Source organism: Crocodylus porosus, unplaced genomic scaffold (genome assembly GCF_001723895.1).
Source record: "Crocodylus porosus isolate Cpor-Errol unplaced genomic scaffold, CroPor_comp1, whole genome shotgun sequence".
NCBI classification, from domain to species: domain Eukaryota; kingdom Metazoa; phylum Chordata; order Crocodylia; family Crocodylidae; genus Crocodylus; species Crocodylus porosus.
The window spans coordinates 40045492-40062634 of NW_017728943.1; the positions used below are offsets into that span (position 1 = coordinate 40045492).

Consider the following 17143-nt stretch of genomic DNA (forward strand, 5'->3'; position numbering starts at 1 on the left):
CAGCACCTAGCCTAGATTCCTATATCAAGATAGCTGGAGGAATATTTGTCTAGGGAACAGTAGCAAGGAAACAAAGATCATTCCCAGAAAAGATATACTTGTGGAAGAAAGTAACAGAAAGCAGATGGAACTTTTCTATGGAATGGAAGAATGGAGGGAGCATGCAGCATATCTCCAACTAAGACTGAAATGCAAGAAGACATCCCAATTCATTGTCATGCACTGATGTTACCAGAGTCCTCCATCTCCACATTACTGGACAAGGAACTGAGACTTGAAAACATTATTATTACATCATTCATGAATCTGTCTTGTATCTGCATTGTAAGTAACGCAAGTCTTCAAAATATCCAACAAACAAGACAAGCTATTTCACACATCTTTTCTACCTGCCTTCATTCCACGTGTTTTCTAAATGTGTCGCACTATTTAAAGAACTATTATAGTTCTTTCACACTCTGTACCTGTAAAGTAACGTTTACACTTAACTACAGCTTGCTGAAGAGTGTCAGTGGATTCTGTTAAATATATGTCATATTTGTAGGTTGTAAGGGAGCCCTAGTTGGTCATTTAGCCCTGTCGGCACACACTGACATGCTGAAGCTTAGTCATTTTGGGGTCATGTCTAGGCTACGAAAGAAAGTATCCCCTTATGATCAGACCCTTCTGTCCCTCCCTCAACCACTTAAATATAGGGAGTTCTAGCTCTATAACCTAGAATATAATTTACTGTTCTTTTGATTTATGCATTAGCTGTTCCTTTTAAGCCAAATTAGAACAGTGTGATCAGGACTGAAAAGTGACATCTGAAAGAAGAAAATCCAAAGTTCCTGTAGAAACTTTAATCCTACACAAGTGATGTTTAGGATTTTAATTTAAAAAGCCATAATACTGATCCTTCCAAACCAAACTTTAGGGTTTGACTAGGGCTTCAACACAACCACTCTGCATTTTCTTATACCAAAACTTGCACCTAAATCTAGTAAAGTTTAAGCCAGGGCTGTCCGATTCATGGCCCAACTCATGGCCTGCAAGGGGTTATTGAGTAGCCCATACGCTCTCACTCAGCTGCAGCTCTCCCCACTGCCTCCTCTATCTTCTACTTCCTGGTTCTGTTCATGGTGGTGGGGCAATATGGCCTGCAAAGGCTGGGGAGTCTGCAAAGCCCATGCGCCAACAGAGTTTGGGGAGTACACACAGGTCCTGTGGGAGTATGGGAGACCAGATGGGAGCCTGAACAGCATGTGGCCCCCAGCCACTCAGAAGTTGGACAGCCCTGACTTAAGGCACCTTGCATAAAGGTGTTCATAGGGGAAAATAATTCAGAGTTTCAGCTGTGCCACCTATTCCTCACAGGAAGAGACTGTGCTGTGAAACCATGCACTCTGCTCCAAGGTCAAGGGCACTGGAGAGAGTTATAAACAGAGCAAGATGAAGCTCACTGAGCCAATCCATGTAGTATACTGGGTCTGCAGAATACTACAGACCCAGTATACTTTGCTGAAGTGGGTCCCAGAAAAGAAGCTTATTGAACACATGAATACCTTCTAATTTCCTTGTGTTAAACTGTAAAATTTGCGTGGCACAGTTAACTTGTCTACACCGCATATGCTGTCAGCAGTCTGATTGCTATGTAGGGTGCAATGTAAATTATATTAAATAAAGAAACAACTCTCTACTTTCATATATGCCAAGAGCATGTCTGTAGTTCCTTTTACCATAAATGTTATGTATCAGAGGAAGAAAACCTAACAGCATAACGAACAATCATGCTCTATAGGTCTGTTGCAGACCAGTTAACATTACTGTTTTTCCCTGCTGCTTGCTTGCACTCAGTTTATAAAAACTGTATTGTATTAACTTGACCGGAGCTTTTCTTTAGCCGTTTATCAGATGCACTGTAAACAGGATATAACATTCAGAATTAATATTTGATATATTCAGAATTTTTTAAAAACTAGTAAACATCTCAATTTGAAAATATAACTACCCTCTAAAAGATTCGTTAGATTAAAAATTCTTGAGAAGGATTTTAAATTTTGGAAGATGAGGGCACAATTATTTTCAATGTATATAACCACACATAACTACTATTAGCCTATACTCTTTAAAATACTCTTAAGTTCCAATAGAGAATATCAAACCAGGGCATTCAATAAATGCTATGCACCAATATTAGTTTGTTTTAATGTTCTTTACCATCATTCAACAGTGTTTTGTTTTGCGACAAGACAGTAGCTGAAAGTTACAGAGAACCAAATTTGACAATTAAAGCGGCTGACAAGTCATTGTTTTCTTTGGCATATGAATTATTTCTGCTACTTGTAGAATACATTATTTAATAACCACAAATTTCGCTCTATTAATACAGGAATGACAGTGGTTCAATTCAAGTCTGAGACAATGTTTTAATTTAATTCTGCTGTGGAACATGTTTCTGATCACACAGCTCACAATAAGCAGTTCTTTCAGGAACCTGTAAAAATGCCTATTCAATAATCAAGCAGAATACATAACAGTAAATGCACCTTTTTGCAGCGTTTTAGTTATTATCTTAATTTAGGCGATAAGATTTTTTTTTAAACTAGAGATATATCTTCTACATTCCCAGTTGTGATTTTTCCTCTCACTTTTCTGCAAAGCAAGATATCATTTAGGGTTCTGCCAGTATTAGGAATGACAGGGGGGAGGGAGGAGGGGCAGGGGCAGGCAGCAATAAAGGGGGAGATTTTGCTAACTCTAACTCCCCCGCCATGCTGCCTCCCAGGAGCAGGGGTGGGGGAAGCCTGTCTCATCTCCACCCCCTGCATATGCAAATACAGCACCCCACACCACCACCACCTCCAAGGAGCAGGGCTAGGGGAGGAAAAGTGGTGGGGGAGGGCGAGGCCAGCGGTGCCAGCCTCGCCCCCGCATGCCATCCCCACCGTCATGGTGGTGCTCCACCACATGGCCGCCACCTCCTGTCCATAATGCTCTCGGAGCACTCTGATTGTTTCAGTAACCAATCAGAGTGCTCCAGAGCGTTACAGACAGAGACAGATGGACTAAGCCCTTTATTATATTAGAAATAGATAGTTGCCTCTAGTCTTCATCAGTATATTTCCTCTCCCTGTACCAATCATTCATGTATATAGGGTCACTGCCAAAGAATAAAAACTTTTTCAGGACCATTAGTGGAAATGTCCTGATACTTAGAGGCTTTGAAAAACGTCTCCTCTCCCCACTCCATCAACCCTAGCAGTTAAATCATTTTCAGCATTGGTTCTGGGCATGCATTACTGACCATTTTCAATTTCTTAATATTCCTCGAGCTTAAATAGATCAGAAAGGAATCCACCATCATTATTTTTTCTTGCCATTCCCCATGAGAAATTAGTGATTTTTACCTCCTGCTGCCAGAACTCATGATCATGTGCCAAGCTGCAAAATCTACCAATATCCTGTCCATGTACCTTGACTATGGTCTCTCCTTTCCACTACTGTGGCAACACCTGCCTTGCGAATATATCTATATAGCCCTTTCCAATGAACCTAAACTACCCTCAGCTTGTCTTCCACTGAACCAACCCACATCAGTCCCCTCACTTCATTTAATTTCCTGTCACCACTTAGCTTCCCCCTCTACCATTTACCTTCTGTTCCAACTCCAGTCCCTCCAGGCCGAATCTGGCCCAGCCTGGCCAGGAGCTGCCATCACGTTTCTCTGGCCAATCTGGGCTCAGCTTGGGCAGAGCCATCACTGCTTGAGTGCCCTGATCCAGAGCAAGACTTCTGTATAAGGTAGGGAAGGTGGGCAGAGAGTGGGGGAGGCAGGCACCAGTAGTGAGCAGGAGAGGTGGGGGGGCAGTTAGAGGAATAGGGGGGCAAGGGTCAAACCTCCCCACACCCCACACTGGTTTTTGGAGGTATGAATTTAAGACAACCTTCTACTAATTAGATTCTATACATGGAAAATTATACATTTGTTATCATTTTCCATCTATAGAATCTAATTATGTGCGTGTCTTGAATCCAAGGTGACCCTGAATTTAAGTAAATAAAGTATATAGTCTCAACATACCACTTCCTAACTATATTGCATTACACAATTGGTAGACGTCAGAAAGGCTCATCTTCCACTGTGAAAGTAATCAAACCAGATATCTAATTCGAAACTAGGCAAAAATGGCAAATCTTATAGGCAGAGACTTAAAAGTTGATGTGTGCGCATAGGGGCTTGTGTCATCTTTAGTTTCCTTACAATGTAAGCATAATGACCAGAAAGGGTTGTCTGTTATGTTTTAAAGGGCGGGTTGCTGACCTACAAAGCTGGGTTGTTTTCTGTTGTTTTTTTCCCTTCAAAAAACCACATTGCCCTAAAAGAAATAATTTGAGAACCAAAAAGACAAACTGTTACAATAATTTTAAAAAGACTGCTGCTCACTTACAACACTAGATAACAGTGCTATACTAAATTGTCTAACATTTATCTGGGCATGAAATGTGTGTTTATTCCTCCAAGAGTATTTCCTTTATACAACCAATATATTTTAAGAAAGCTGTGTTCATTTTCCTGAGTACAGCATACCAAGCACAGGTGTTAAGTAGAAACTCTGAAAGGTTACATAGTGGAATTATTGTTTGCTCTCATACCTTTCATATTTCAGAGAACCCCAAGCGAGCATTGCCAGAGAGAAAACAGAATCTGAACCATTAGTTGTAAATTATACTTGAAGTTAACATGTATTATCCTAATCAGTTACAACATTTCTAGACCTTCCGACAGCCACCACAGGGTCTAACATTTAACATCCTGGAACAAGAACCAGGACAACTAAGTTCTAGTCCTGGCTCTGCTACGTGACCTTAGGCAAGTCACTTGAGCTGTTTTGCTTTGGTTTCCCTTTCCATCTTCATTTCCCTTTCTTGACTATTTTATATAAAGCTTGGGCTTGGTGCTGTCTCATTGCAGGTATCTGTACAGTAGGTAGTGCAGCTTTGATCTCATTTGGGATCTTCAGGTGGTACAAATGTGAGTAACACAGGCTCCGAAAACAACAACAACAACAAAAATCAATATTTTATTTTGACATTGACATACTATTCTAGTGCTCAGCGAGGCAAGACTCCAAAGACCTCTCTACACTACAAATAACACTGCAGCAATCACCATAGTTAACACACATTTTAGTTTTGCAAAGTAACTAGAAATAGTGAAGTCTCGATTTTGATTTTAAAAAGGCAAAAAATACATTTAATCATACAGGCTCCATTAATTTCTGAAGTTAATATGATTTTCAAAAAAAAAGCCACACCCTGGAGTGCAAGATAAAGCTACATTTTAACTGGTCAGGTCCTGTAGCATTTTATTATGTAGATGGAACCTACTACAATATCTTGAGCCACTTTGTTGTGTAGCTAAGACTTACTGTGTTTATTCTGAGGCAGACACAGGCAAGTACTGTGCCACTCAGCGATAGGCATAAAGACTAGGTTCAAATGCAACCACAAGTGAAAAAAATACTTATTTTGGTTTTGAATTCTATTTTTATGGACAGGACATGGACAAAGTTTAAATAAAGCATCTCCTATTCCAATATAAAAATAATTTTATTAAGCAGAAAAGGGCAGAAGGGAACTCTGTTAAAGCAGGCAAAATGACACGTGTTTTACTGAGGTCTGATTGTGTACTTAAAAGAGTAAGGAAAGCAATATTTAAACCAAACACAGCAACAGGCTAATTCCACAACTGTATTGCAAATTATTCAGATTATTTTCAGAGGTCTAGCAGCCTTTTGTTAGAAATTCTACAATAGGTTATATTGAGAGGAAGATGTAAACAAAAACTGTTTACAGAAAGCATCACACACCATATTAGGAGCATGCAAAACCCTGTCCTGAACAAACTGGCCAGCTTTGCTTTATAAGAACATAAATAATTAAATACAAACAGTAAGAAACAGCTTGTTCAGATGGCCTTTTCCTTTCATTCACCTTCAATATATTTCCATTAACTTCTAAAATAAGTCAGCCAATAAAATGTTATTTCAAATACCATTTCCTTAATGGAACAATATTTGATAATCTGGAGAGTTTTGTATTTGCTTAATTTTCATTAGAGCCATTAGACTGGTGTACAAAAACAGGAAATACAGATTTAAAATCATTATCTTTTCTGCAAAAGAGAGTCTGACAAGCATGTAATACTACTGAAGAACAACAATTGGAAAAATCCACTGGGAAAACACCCTTAGTTTCCAGAAACAAAACTTTACTTGTCAACAGTTATGGAAGGATTCCAAGAATTTGTCATGCCTGGATGTGTAGACATTTTCTGTAGTTAACCCTCAAAACTGCAGATTGCTGGCAATCTTTAGCACAATGAAATCAAAGACACAGAGAAAGAAAAACAATTCAGTGCCATGTACCGTGTTAATAAACTTGCCTTTTCAGGTTTCTTGTGCAGGAGGGTGAGAGGTTGTTACCTTGTCCCAAATAGTTTAATTGGGCTTCTCTTAGACATATATAAACTTAAGAACCTTTTACAAGCCATCTAATAAACTAAGTATGGGCAGGATAATGGCATACATCGAATCTCGACAGAAGACAACTCTGTCTGGATGAACAGAACTGCATTTGCTTATGTTGATGTATTGGGCCAAATCAGCATGTCTACTTACAGCCAATCCTTATTGACATGAAGGAAACATGCACTTGCCTCATTAAGTATTCTTGAAATAGGATCTCTACAGGAAGTCAAACAAACACTAAGCCTATCTTTGGCTCTTCTTAGAGCATGCAGCTTCCATATAATTTGTGCCATAGAGCCAGTAAAAGCAGAGAGAACAGTAGTGAGATTTACACAGTTCTTATTACCCTGTGTACAGTGGTATTCAGGGGTCCTTTTGTGGTCAAACTATTTAACAAGCAGGTTTGTGTCCATTGGCTTTAACTGACAGTTTGAACTGGGAGAAACAGCAGAGCATCTCTTCAAATGCAGATAATATCCTCCTTCATCTTTCCAATCCTGTAGTTTCCAACCCTTCTTTATAAGAGCTGATAATGAGATTCTCTCCCAAGGAGTGCTAATATACCCATCTCCATATAACCCAGTTGTTTCCCGTAGATGTGTCCTGAATGTTAGCTCAGTGCACTTTCCCACGTTTCCAGATAAAAAGAAGGTTTTCAAATATTTGGCGGGTTGTCCTCATGTAAATTATTTGAGTGTAACAGCTCTCCTGAGAGAGTAGGCATTAAGGCAAATTAAATGCAATGGCCTGGCAGTCCCTCCACTTCTTTTTTTTTACACCTCTTGAATGTGACAAGTGATCTCTTGAATAAAAAGTAGTTACCTTATTCAGAAATCACTAGTTATCTTTACAAAACACTTAAAGTAATAGGTTTTTAAACTGTCCTTTTGATTTCTCTTTTTTTTAATCTATTGAGGTATCACAAAAAATATTTGTTCTACTTGCACGGAAGGTTAGAAAAGTACCTCTTACTGCGTTTGATTCATGCAAGCCAATAATAGGAAGTCAAGTTCCTTGAAGTGCACTGTCCACGCAGACATTTCACTGTGGGCACAAGTGTGCCTCAGAAACCTTCTCCCAAGCAGTACCCATCGAGCAGCTACACACTGTGCTCCCCTTCATGCTATTAGGATATAAAGGAGAAGGTATATTTTCTGCTCCACAGTTTCCTTTCAATTGCAAAATCCTATGATATGAGACTCCAAAGAAGAGGGAATGTAATGGTAGAACGTAGAGCATGCATCTCTCAAAGAATTCCAAGTTTTTGGCAAGTAACTTCTCTTTCTCCTTCAAGTGTTTGTCCATCCAGTTTCCTACTCTGGGTTACTCCAAATCAGTGCCCAGACCACCCGAAGATGAGTTTCAGCATACTGGCAAACAGTAACCATAGGGCAGGTGTGACAAAAGCAGCACCTGCTGTGGAAGCTTCAGCGATGGTATCATGCCTGTGCCTGAAGAGTTGAAGATGACTGCTTGAGGGTACATTTTAAAGGGAGGTCACTACCATTACCTGAACACTCACAGAATGTACTCCCACCACTGCTGGTAGGCTCAATTTAACAACTTTGAGGCATACCCCAATGCAGCCCAAGATCTATTTGGACAGTCTCTGGGCGGCAATCACTGCACTCTTTTTTTCCCATTGCAGGTCTGGTTCTAGGCCACAGGTGGGCAAGTATTTTGGGCAGGGGGCTGCTTATTGAGTTTTGGCGAGCCATCGAGGGCTGCATGATAGGCAGCCAGGGGCAGATAAATATTAATTTTCTAAATTTTTTAGGGGCCCCACCGGCCGGGTAGAATGGCCTGGCAGGCTGCATCCAGCCCCAGGCCACATTTTGCCCACCCCTGTTCTAGGCAGATACGACTCCTCATATCCAGTGTACACAACAATGTCTCTGCTTCTCACAGGAATAGGATTTTGGGAAAAGGTTCAGGAGGTCAATCTACAGATTAGTAGAAGAAATTAGTAGACGTGCCCCCCTCACACTGGTGCATGGGGTGAGAACAGGCTGCTGCTGCGGGCTTTGCCCCAGGTGCCAAACTTCCTTGCCACGGCACTGCTCACAGGCATAAGAGGAGGTGCAGGCTTCATTGCTTCTGCCGGACTACAGGCATCGGAACCAGAATCCTTGGTACCAAAGGACAATGCAAGTGGACATTACAGTAAACATCATGGGCACTTGTCCTTATGTTTCCAAATCACCAAAAGGGTGGGCTCTTATAAAGCACAGAATGTTCTGACGCTTGGTTTCAATCAAATGCACTATTAAAAACAGAACAATGTCCACCAACTAAAGCCAAGATGGGTCTCTACAAATGCTGTCTTTGTACAGATAGTAAGAAAACCAAGTAAGCTTTATGAGCTATCAACCTAAAAACAACACTCTCTTTTTCAGGCTGGTATTGTCATAGTGTTTGTGGTACCTAACAGCAGAAGGACAGAAGTATGTGAAAAGAAAGGGTTAAGAGAGTTTCCCTGATAAGACAATGGTAGGTTGACAGGATACAGAGAAAAAATACAAATGAAAGGGGAGGGTAAAGAAGACGACATGTACTTTTTATACCAAATAGCATACTTTATTACAAAAGTCACAAATGAAGATTGTAACATTTGAATGGATTGGTCCATCCTGGCCTGTATCCAACTGAGCAGTCTTTAAAATTTTCCTCTCTAGCTTTGCTATCAGTTCTTCTTCAATTGTAATAAATTCCTACTAACAATTTAAGAGATGTAGAGGTACAAAAATGTATTTCCAGTAGTTCTCTAATTATACACTGTACACATGATTGACTGGTTCAACAAAAAATGAAATACTGCACTTCTCCATTTCTAAAATTCTGAACAACCAGGTTCTGTTTTTGTAAGGTCATTTAATTCTCACATTGTCATTTGGTTGAGCACTATGTATATTTCAACATTTTTATTCTTCCATGTCGGAGCTAGAATTCAAGGTTTTAAATCATCAACAGATCAAGGCCATTGGCTACTGTATTTCTGAAAACTGAAGTGGGAACAGAGATAACAGTCACAAACAAGATCTCCAAATAAGACAGAAGAAATACTGGGTCAGAGACAGAAGAAACCTGTGTAAGGGACTAACAGTTGGAAAGGGAAGCAGGAAGAAGTTATACTTGTTACACGACCTGCCTTACCCTGAAAAGGTCAAATGACTGGGCTTGTTCTCACCTTCCATGTTCCACTCTTGCAATAAAATAATGAACACTATTTATCAGGCTTCTCAGAGCATTCTGGGAAAATTATTTGCTGCTTTGGACTCCTGTTTAACGTCTAATCTCATTTCACTTCATAAAGCTAAAAACAAACGTTAGTTCAGCTCACAGTTTGAAAACATGAAGGACAAAAGTTGTAGTCCTTTCTAAAGGTAGTATGAGGCAGCAATTAACTGGGGTTACTAGTGGAAATTATTACTATAGCACTTCATCTGTTAGCGTTCTCACAAAAAAGGGCAATCAGACCAAGTATAAACTTGGTTTAAGACAGAGGTTTTCAACTGTGGTCCGTAGACCCCTGGTGATCCACAGACTATGTCTAAGACATCTGCAAAAGAGTATCAGCATCAATTAAAAGTATGTGACTACCTGCACTTACAATTCAAAGGGGTCTAATACCTCCATTTGAAATTTCCAAAGCGGTCCACACCTCTATTCAAATTTTTTTTTTTTAGAGGTCCACAAATGAAAAAGGTTGAAAACCACTTAAGATGAATCAAGAGTAGAAAATAAAAGCAGAGTTGAGAATAATGCTGTTTCAGCTTCTCATGGGAGAAGTAATTTCTAAGGACTGAGAATCAATAAAACAAACTCCCTGTGGTAGGGATCACATTTGTAAAGTTCCCTACCCACCTCTGCATGCTATAAAACAATATTCTGTTGACTGAATAAATTCCCACATAGGGAGCTTGGAAGAAGCTGGTTTTCATGGCCAAAGTGGTAGATCACTTTCCCACACAGACCCAAGTTTCACTTCCTGCACAAAATAGACTCCTGGGACTAAACTTGCAAATGTTGCGGTGTTCTGTTGGGGTTTTTTTGCGGAGGTGGGGAGGGAGGAGGGCTAAAGAAGCTCTTAATAAAGCAGACAGAAAATGCATGAGAAAGTACCCTCTACTGGAGTCAAACTATATATTTATCAACTACTTTCATTAGTGCATAGGGGTTCCTTACAAAGAGCTAAACTTTGTCATGTTATGTCCCAAGACATCTATGTCACTGGTAGAACTGGTCAGGCAATCAAGGTTCCAAGTAAAGCTTTTTGAACATAAATGAGAAATTTAAAAATGTATATCCTCTGTAGGCAACAAGAACATATTTCTCTTATTCTGAAGGTGCTAACCTGTACTCATTTCGCGACCTCAGCGTTACCTCATAAGGTTCAATGGACAGTGGGCACATTATTTCAAAATAAGATAAAAAAATTGTTTCGTGAAAACTTGTAGGGTTCTGAAATTTTTATTCCAATACAGAACATAAATGGAACATTTATATTATTTTATTTTTTTAAACAGCCCAAAAAAACCCGCTATCCCATAACTGTCATTTGACTGTAATAGCGAGGTGGGGCAGGAGGGGGACAGGTTCAACTCCTTGCTCTGGCTAACTCACTGCATATACCGAGATTTGGATGGATAGTCCAGGTCCCATGAGAGTGCCCTAAACAGCAATATAGACTCATCTACCCAAACACCCCAGACTTTCTCCCTACTTCCTCCCATCCTGGACAAGCTTTCTTCATATAATTCCATTAAGAGCTCCATTTTAATAAGGCAGCATTTTCCTACTATTTAGAAAAAGAAAAACATTTAATTGTTTTAATCAGTTGTAGTGGCAAACATCAATATTAGACTCTTAAGGTTCTTAAGAAGGTAAGAACTGGCATACTGGGTCAGATCAATGGTCCATCTTAGCCAGCAGCCTATCTCCAATACTGGCAAGTAGTAAATGCTTTAGAGGAAGAACATATGAATATGGTACATCTAGACTGATCTATACCCTGTCATATGCTCCCTTACCTTAACTGTCATTGGTTTAGGGATGTCAGAGAAGACATCCTTGACTTTTATTCAATACTTCCAAATGGACTCCCTTTTTTAACCTGATAATACTATGTGTGGCCTGTGGAAATTAGTTCCATAAGTTAACTATGTACTGTGGGGGGAGAACAGGGAGGGGGGGGATAAAGGATTTCCTCTTGTTTGTTTTGGACCTTCAGTTGTTCAGATACTACAACAGCCACACACATTTTTCTGTTAATTAGAATCTTAATAAAGATTTGCAGTCTCAAAGCAACAGAAAGCAGCATCATTTGCACAAGACATTTTGCAGACCTATATGAAACTGCAACCCTTATATCTTATACTTATAAGCAGGTATCAAAGAAAAACAAACAAACAAAACCACAAAACCCCACATTTATATTGCCTTCATCACTGTTTCCACACATTTTTTAAGAGAAACTCTGCACATTTAATACATGTACATGATTCTAGATAAACTGTGGGCTCTCCCAATCATAAAATATACTAAGTCATGTTCAACCCCAGAAAAATCCACTCTTTAAACGGCTCTTCCAATCTGCATTAGCTAATTATGCTAACCAAGAGTTGTTAGAACAAACTAATCCTACTTATAGGATTATAGGAAATAGGGCTGGAAGGAACCTCAAGTTCATCTAGTCCACCCCCTGCAGGATCATTCTTTCCTAAACAGTCCCAGCTAAATGTCTATCTAACCTACTCTTGAAAATGTCCAGGGATGAAGGTTTCACAACTTCTCTAGGCACTCTATTCCAATGCTTGACCACACTCAGTCAGAAAGTTTCTGCTAATCTCCAACCTAAGTTTTCCCTGCTGTAGTTTGAGGCCATTGATCCTAGTCCTGTCCCCATCTCCATCCTACCTATAGGTACCACCCTGTAGAAACCCTTTCAAATACCCTTCGGGTATCTGAAAACTATTATCAAATTCCCGCCCCCTTTCCCCCCCAAGTCTCTGGACTAAATAACATGAGTGCTTTCAGTCTGTTCTCACAAGTCATGCTTTCCAGGCTCCTAAGCATTTTTATTGCTCTGCACATGCACTTTCCAGTCTGTCCACATCCTTCTTGAAATATAGGGCGGGCCCAAAACTGTACACAGTACTCTAGGTGAGGTCTCTGAAGAGCTGAAAAGAGCTGGCGAATTATTTCTCTTGATTTGCATGTGACACTCCTCTTAATACAACCCCCTATATAATGTTGGCTTTTTTTTTTTTTTTTTGCAACAAGAGCATACTGTTGACTCATAGACACCTTATGGTCTTCTGTAAACCCAAGATCCTTCTCTACAGTACCACAGCCTAGGCAGTCATACATGTATTTGTTCATGCAATTATTCCATCCCAAGTGAAAGACTTTGCACTTGTCCTTGTTGAAGGTCCCTGCTGGGCATGCAGGTGGTGAACAGAAATGGCCAGGGTAACTCTACAATAGGAAAGGATCCCCCTGCACCAAGGAATGCTTCAGTTGCCCAATTAGCACTGCTAGTGATCCAAAGTACCCACAGCGGGGGATAGGGCCTGATTTGTTGCACGTCTAACACAATGCTACACAGAAATCATTAGAGTTATGTGGTTATTTCTACCAAAACATTTTTTAAAGAAAAAATTGAAGTGTCAATACTGTGCCAAAAATAATTAGCTGAAAGAAGACTGAAGTTTAAATGTAAAACAAGATGTGATCACCTATCAAATTACAGAGAAAAAGTAAACCCTGAAAATATTAAGTATCTCATTTACAGTAAAAAAATAAATAAATAAATAAATAAATAAATAATCTTTAAATAGGAAGCAGACATCTTGACTACTTATTCTGACATAGACAGATAATTTAAAAAAATCCTAGTTTTAGAAATGCATTTGAGTTAGTGGCCCAAAGTACCCTCTCATGTGGCCCATGCCTTCCTCTCCCCGCCCCCCAACCAAAAAAAAGGTCCAGAAATTTGATAGTGGAAAAGCAGTTGTATGTTAATTGTTGTTCCCTTCCTGTCAAATTTCCAAACCTGTGTGGCCCTCTGCATCAGATCATGCAGCTACATGGTCCGGCTGGTGCACAGGGTCATTTCACAGCCAGATCCAGATGGGCAGGGTCGCACCCAATGGACCAACCTCCCTTAGTGCCAACTCCACAAGGCCCACAAACCAATCCACTACTCATCTGGCCTGCAAGACCAGAAGGTTGGGCACTGTTGATCTGAATGAAACTCTGAAGTTATTTTTAGGTAGTCTGATCTTATAGATCTCTCATGTAAAAATGGACAGGATCTAATATTTTCAAAATCCAATGCTGAAGTCAGACCAATCCAATTTCATCTGCTAATTTAACTACAATAACTTTGTAGGCTATTTTAATAAAGGAGTATAAAAAGAATATAAATGTTAGCTGCATTTACGCAAAATAAAACAAAAGTGTGCACAACTTAAAAAACAAACGAACTAGAAGATCTTTCAACAGTAATAACTGCTCTGACCTATATTTTAATACAGGCAACCCCCGCTTAATGCTGTTTCACTTAGCACTATTTCGCTATAACGCTTATTTTAAATTGATACCCAATTCCAATTAACACTCAGTGAGTTTCGTTATAACACTCACGGTTGTCATCTTGAGTCATTAAAAACACTTGTGCATGCCATCTTGGGTAGTCAAAAACTTCTGGTTTAGCTTAATGCTTGTTTCACTTAACACTCAGTTTTTTTCAGGAACCTATTAAGAGCGTTAAGCAGGGGTTGCCTGTACAGTAGATTCTAAGAAGGCATCTTCGACTTCAATCTCCAGCTGGTTATGTTTAACACATCTTATTAAAATCCTCAGAATGATGGTATATTCAACATTAGTGAGTGAAATAGGTAATAACTATAAAAATAGTCACTGGAGAAAGTTGCTAATTGAGATCTTAATTGAAGAAAATATTGACATTGTGAATGAAATGGAAAGTACCCAGGTACCCTAATACCAACAACTAAATGTAATATGATTAACTCTATTCTCTGGAATTTTAAATTATTGTGTTATCCATATACGTATTTTAATCAATGTGATAAGGGGGCAAAAACACAAAAATCAAACTGAAGTGAGTTTGATACTGAAATTTTTCTGTCTTTGGAAAAGACTAAATTTCACAATTTTGTGCATTATATGACTGAGGCAGGCAGGTGTTTCAATTACTACTGTGTTTTAAAATAATCTGACAGTAGGAACCTCCTCATGCTTATGTGCAATGAAAAAGAGCAGAGAAGACAAAATCCTCTTACTTTAAAAAGGAAAGTGTACCCTGAGAAGTACTTAATGAGATATTTCAACTCCAAGCTGCTCAGCCATCATCTTCTCAACAACAGCTGTAACGCTTTATTTCTCAGAGCCCAAGCTAGCAAAAGTCTTAAGCCAGCAATTCTCTGGCACCCTGGGGTGCCTAGAGAACATTTCAAGGGTGCCAGGGGGTACCACACAATGTTAGCACTGTTAGGTTTACTAACATGATTCACAACCTAAGCCCAGAGATTTCAATCCTTGTTGTGGTTTTTCTGAATTCTTTGGGAAAAAAAAAAAAAAAAAGCTGCTCTATTTTTCTGTAGGCAAAAAAAAGTGAAAACTAAGAGCTGGCATTCTCCAAGGGGGGGGGGAGGGCTTAAGTTCATTCAGGGGTGCCTCAAGTTTAAAAAGGTTGAAAACAACTGTCTTAAGCAAAATAGCCAGGATATAGATAATGGTGAAGTAATCCATTAACTGATTTCCAACACAATAAAGATATTAGATTTTAAATATATATTATTTATATAATGCCAAGATGGGCTTGAGAGTTTAGAGACAAAACTGGATGGCATAAACCCTGCTACCAAAGAGTTTTCAATCATCTTTTTTACTTATTTGGCTACTCCTAAAAATCCATGGACAAGCACCCACATTCATAGATGTTAGGGGCTGGAAGGGACCTTACAAATTCATCAAGCAGGAAAGACTGTTGGGGTCGTTGATTAAATGCTTGAAAACAACAAGCTAATTTTTCTCAATTTGAGGAACTAGAGGAATCTCTCTGGCAGTCACTTTTCCATTCGATCCTTCAGAGCAGACGTGGGCAAAATACATCCTGTCGGCTCTGTCTAGCCCACCAGTTAATCCTGTTCAGCCTGCTGGCAACCAGAAGCCTGAAGAGGAAGGGCTGCACCATGCGGCACTCCGCTCTGATGCAGTCATGGCCAGGCCAGGCTGCACAGACTCCTCCGCCCCATGCATCCATCCCCATCCCCCACCCAGCTTTCTGCTGGCACTGCAGCTGCGCAGTCCTAGCACTGCACATGCCAGCAGCCAGGTTTGTATAGGTTGGCACACGATACCGTACACCAAGTAGCTGCCCTGCCAGCCTACCCAACATGACGAGCCACGGTTGATGAGCTCCTAGGAGATCAGCCCATTCAACCCATGGGGGGGGAGGGCTCAACCTGGGGCAGCTGCCCCTGACTTTCTGGGTGTGGCACCACGGGAGTGGCTCACCGCAGCAGGGTGGTACATGGGAAGGCTAGTCAGCATGCTACATCATACTTCCAATCCGTGCAGACCTGGCTGCCAGCAGCCCAGTGCCAGGAAGCCAGGCAGTGGGGGGAAAGGGAGAGCATCTGCGCAGCCCAGCCTGGCCCTGGCTGCTGCAGAGTGCAGTGGTACAGGGTGCAGCCCTCCTTCCTCAGGCTTCTGGTGGCAGCTAGCAGGCCGAATAGGATCAATTGGCATCTCCCTCTCCCCAGCCCTCAACAGCTCACCAGAACTCATTAGCGGCCCTCCAGTCCAAACAGTTGCCCACTCCTGCTTTACAGCTTTGCTGTTGCAATTGACATCTAAAGGACTCCAGTCAACACATTTACTCTTCCCTTCAAGGAGGAAACAATATAATTTTTTCTAATCTTGTTCACAACAGATCATGGTTAGCACAAGAGTCTACAACCTACAGCCCCACAGACTGAATCTGGCCTGAAATGGTTGGATCCAGGCCACACTGCCACAAGGGGTCAGCAGCACGCGATCCATCCTGGCGTCCCCTGCCCTGAGCCATGCTGCTTATCCCCACCACACTGCTCTTCCTGCTGATCTCTCTTACTCCCCATGACTGGTGCTGCTTACTGTCATTGCTGAATCCCTCCCCATTGTTGCTGGAAACAGGAGGCAGCGATGTGTGGCAAAGGTGGCAGCAGGATGATTGGGCACCATGAAGGAGAGCAATGGCCAACAGTGGCAGATGGGAGGGGAAGAAAAGAATCAGCAGTTTGTGGCACCACCTAGTTGCAAGGGGTAGTACGCCATGCCACTAAACACTGCCAAAGTGAAATTCTGTGGGGCATTTGCTAGGGAAGTTACAAAGCTACAAAACTAAAAGCCCTGACCAGAATCACAATTGGGTTACAACGTTGTAGCTATTATGGTCCAGGGAAAAAAATATGCCAAAAACCCTGCTCCTCACAAAATCAGAACAGTAAATTACAGTCCCTATTTTGAGCAATGCATAAAAACAACTTGAACCCTGAGAGCTGAAGTATTTTACAAGGGTGATTTTAACTTCAGAGAACTTCAAAAAATATACTAAGTTTCCT

At 40.6% G+C, this 17143-nt stretch overlaps 1 protein-coding gene across 1 annotated transcript in view; it reads right to left on the bottom strand.

Moving 5' to 3' along the window:
* Nucleotides 1-17143, bottom strand: part of COMMD1 (copper metabolism domain containing 1) — a 142501-nt gene that overhangs the window by 105226 nt on the left and 20132 nt on the right. The window lies entirely within an intron of this gene.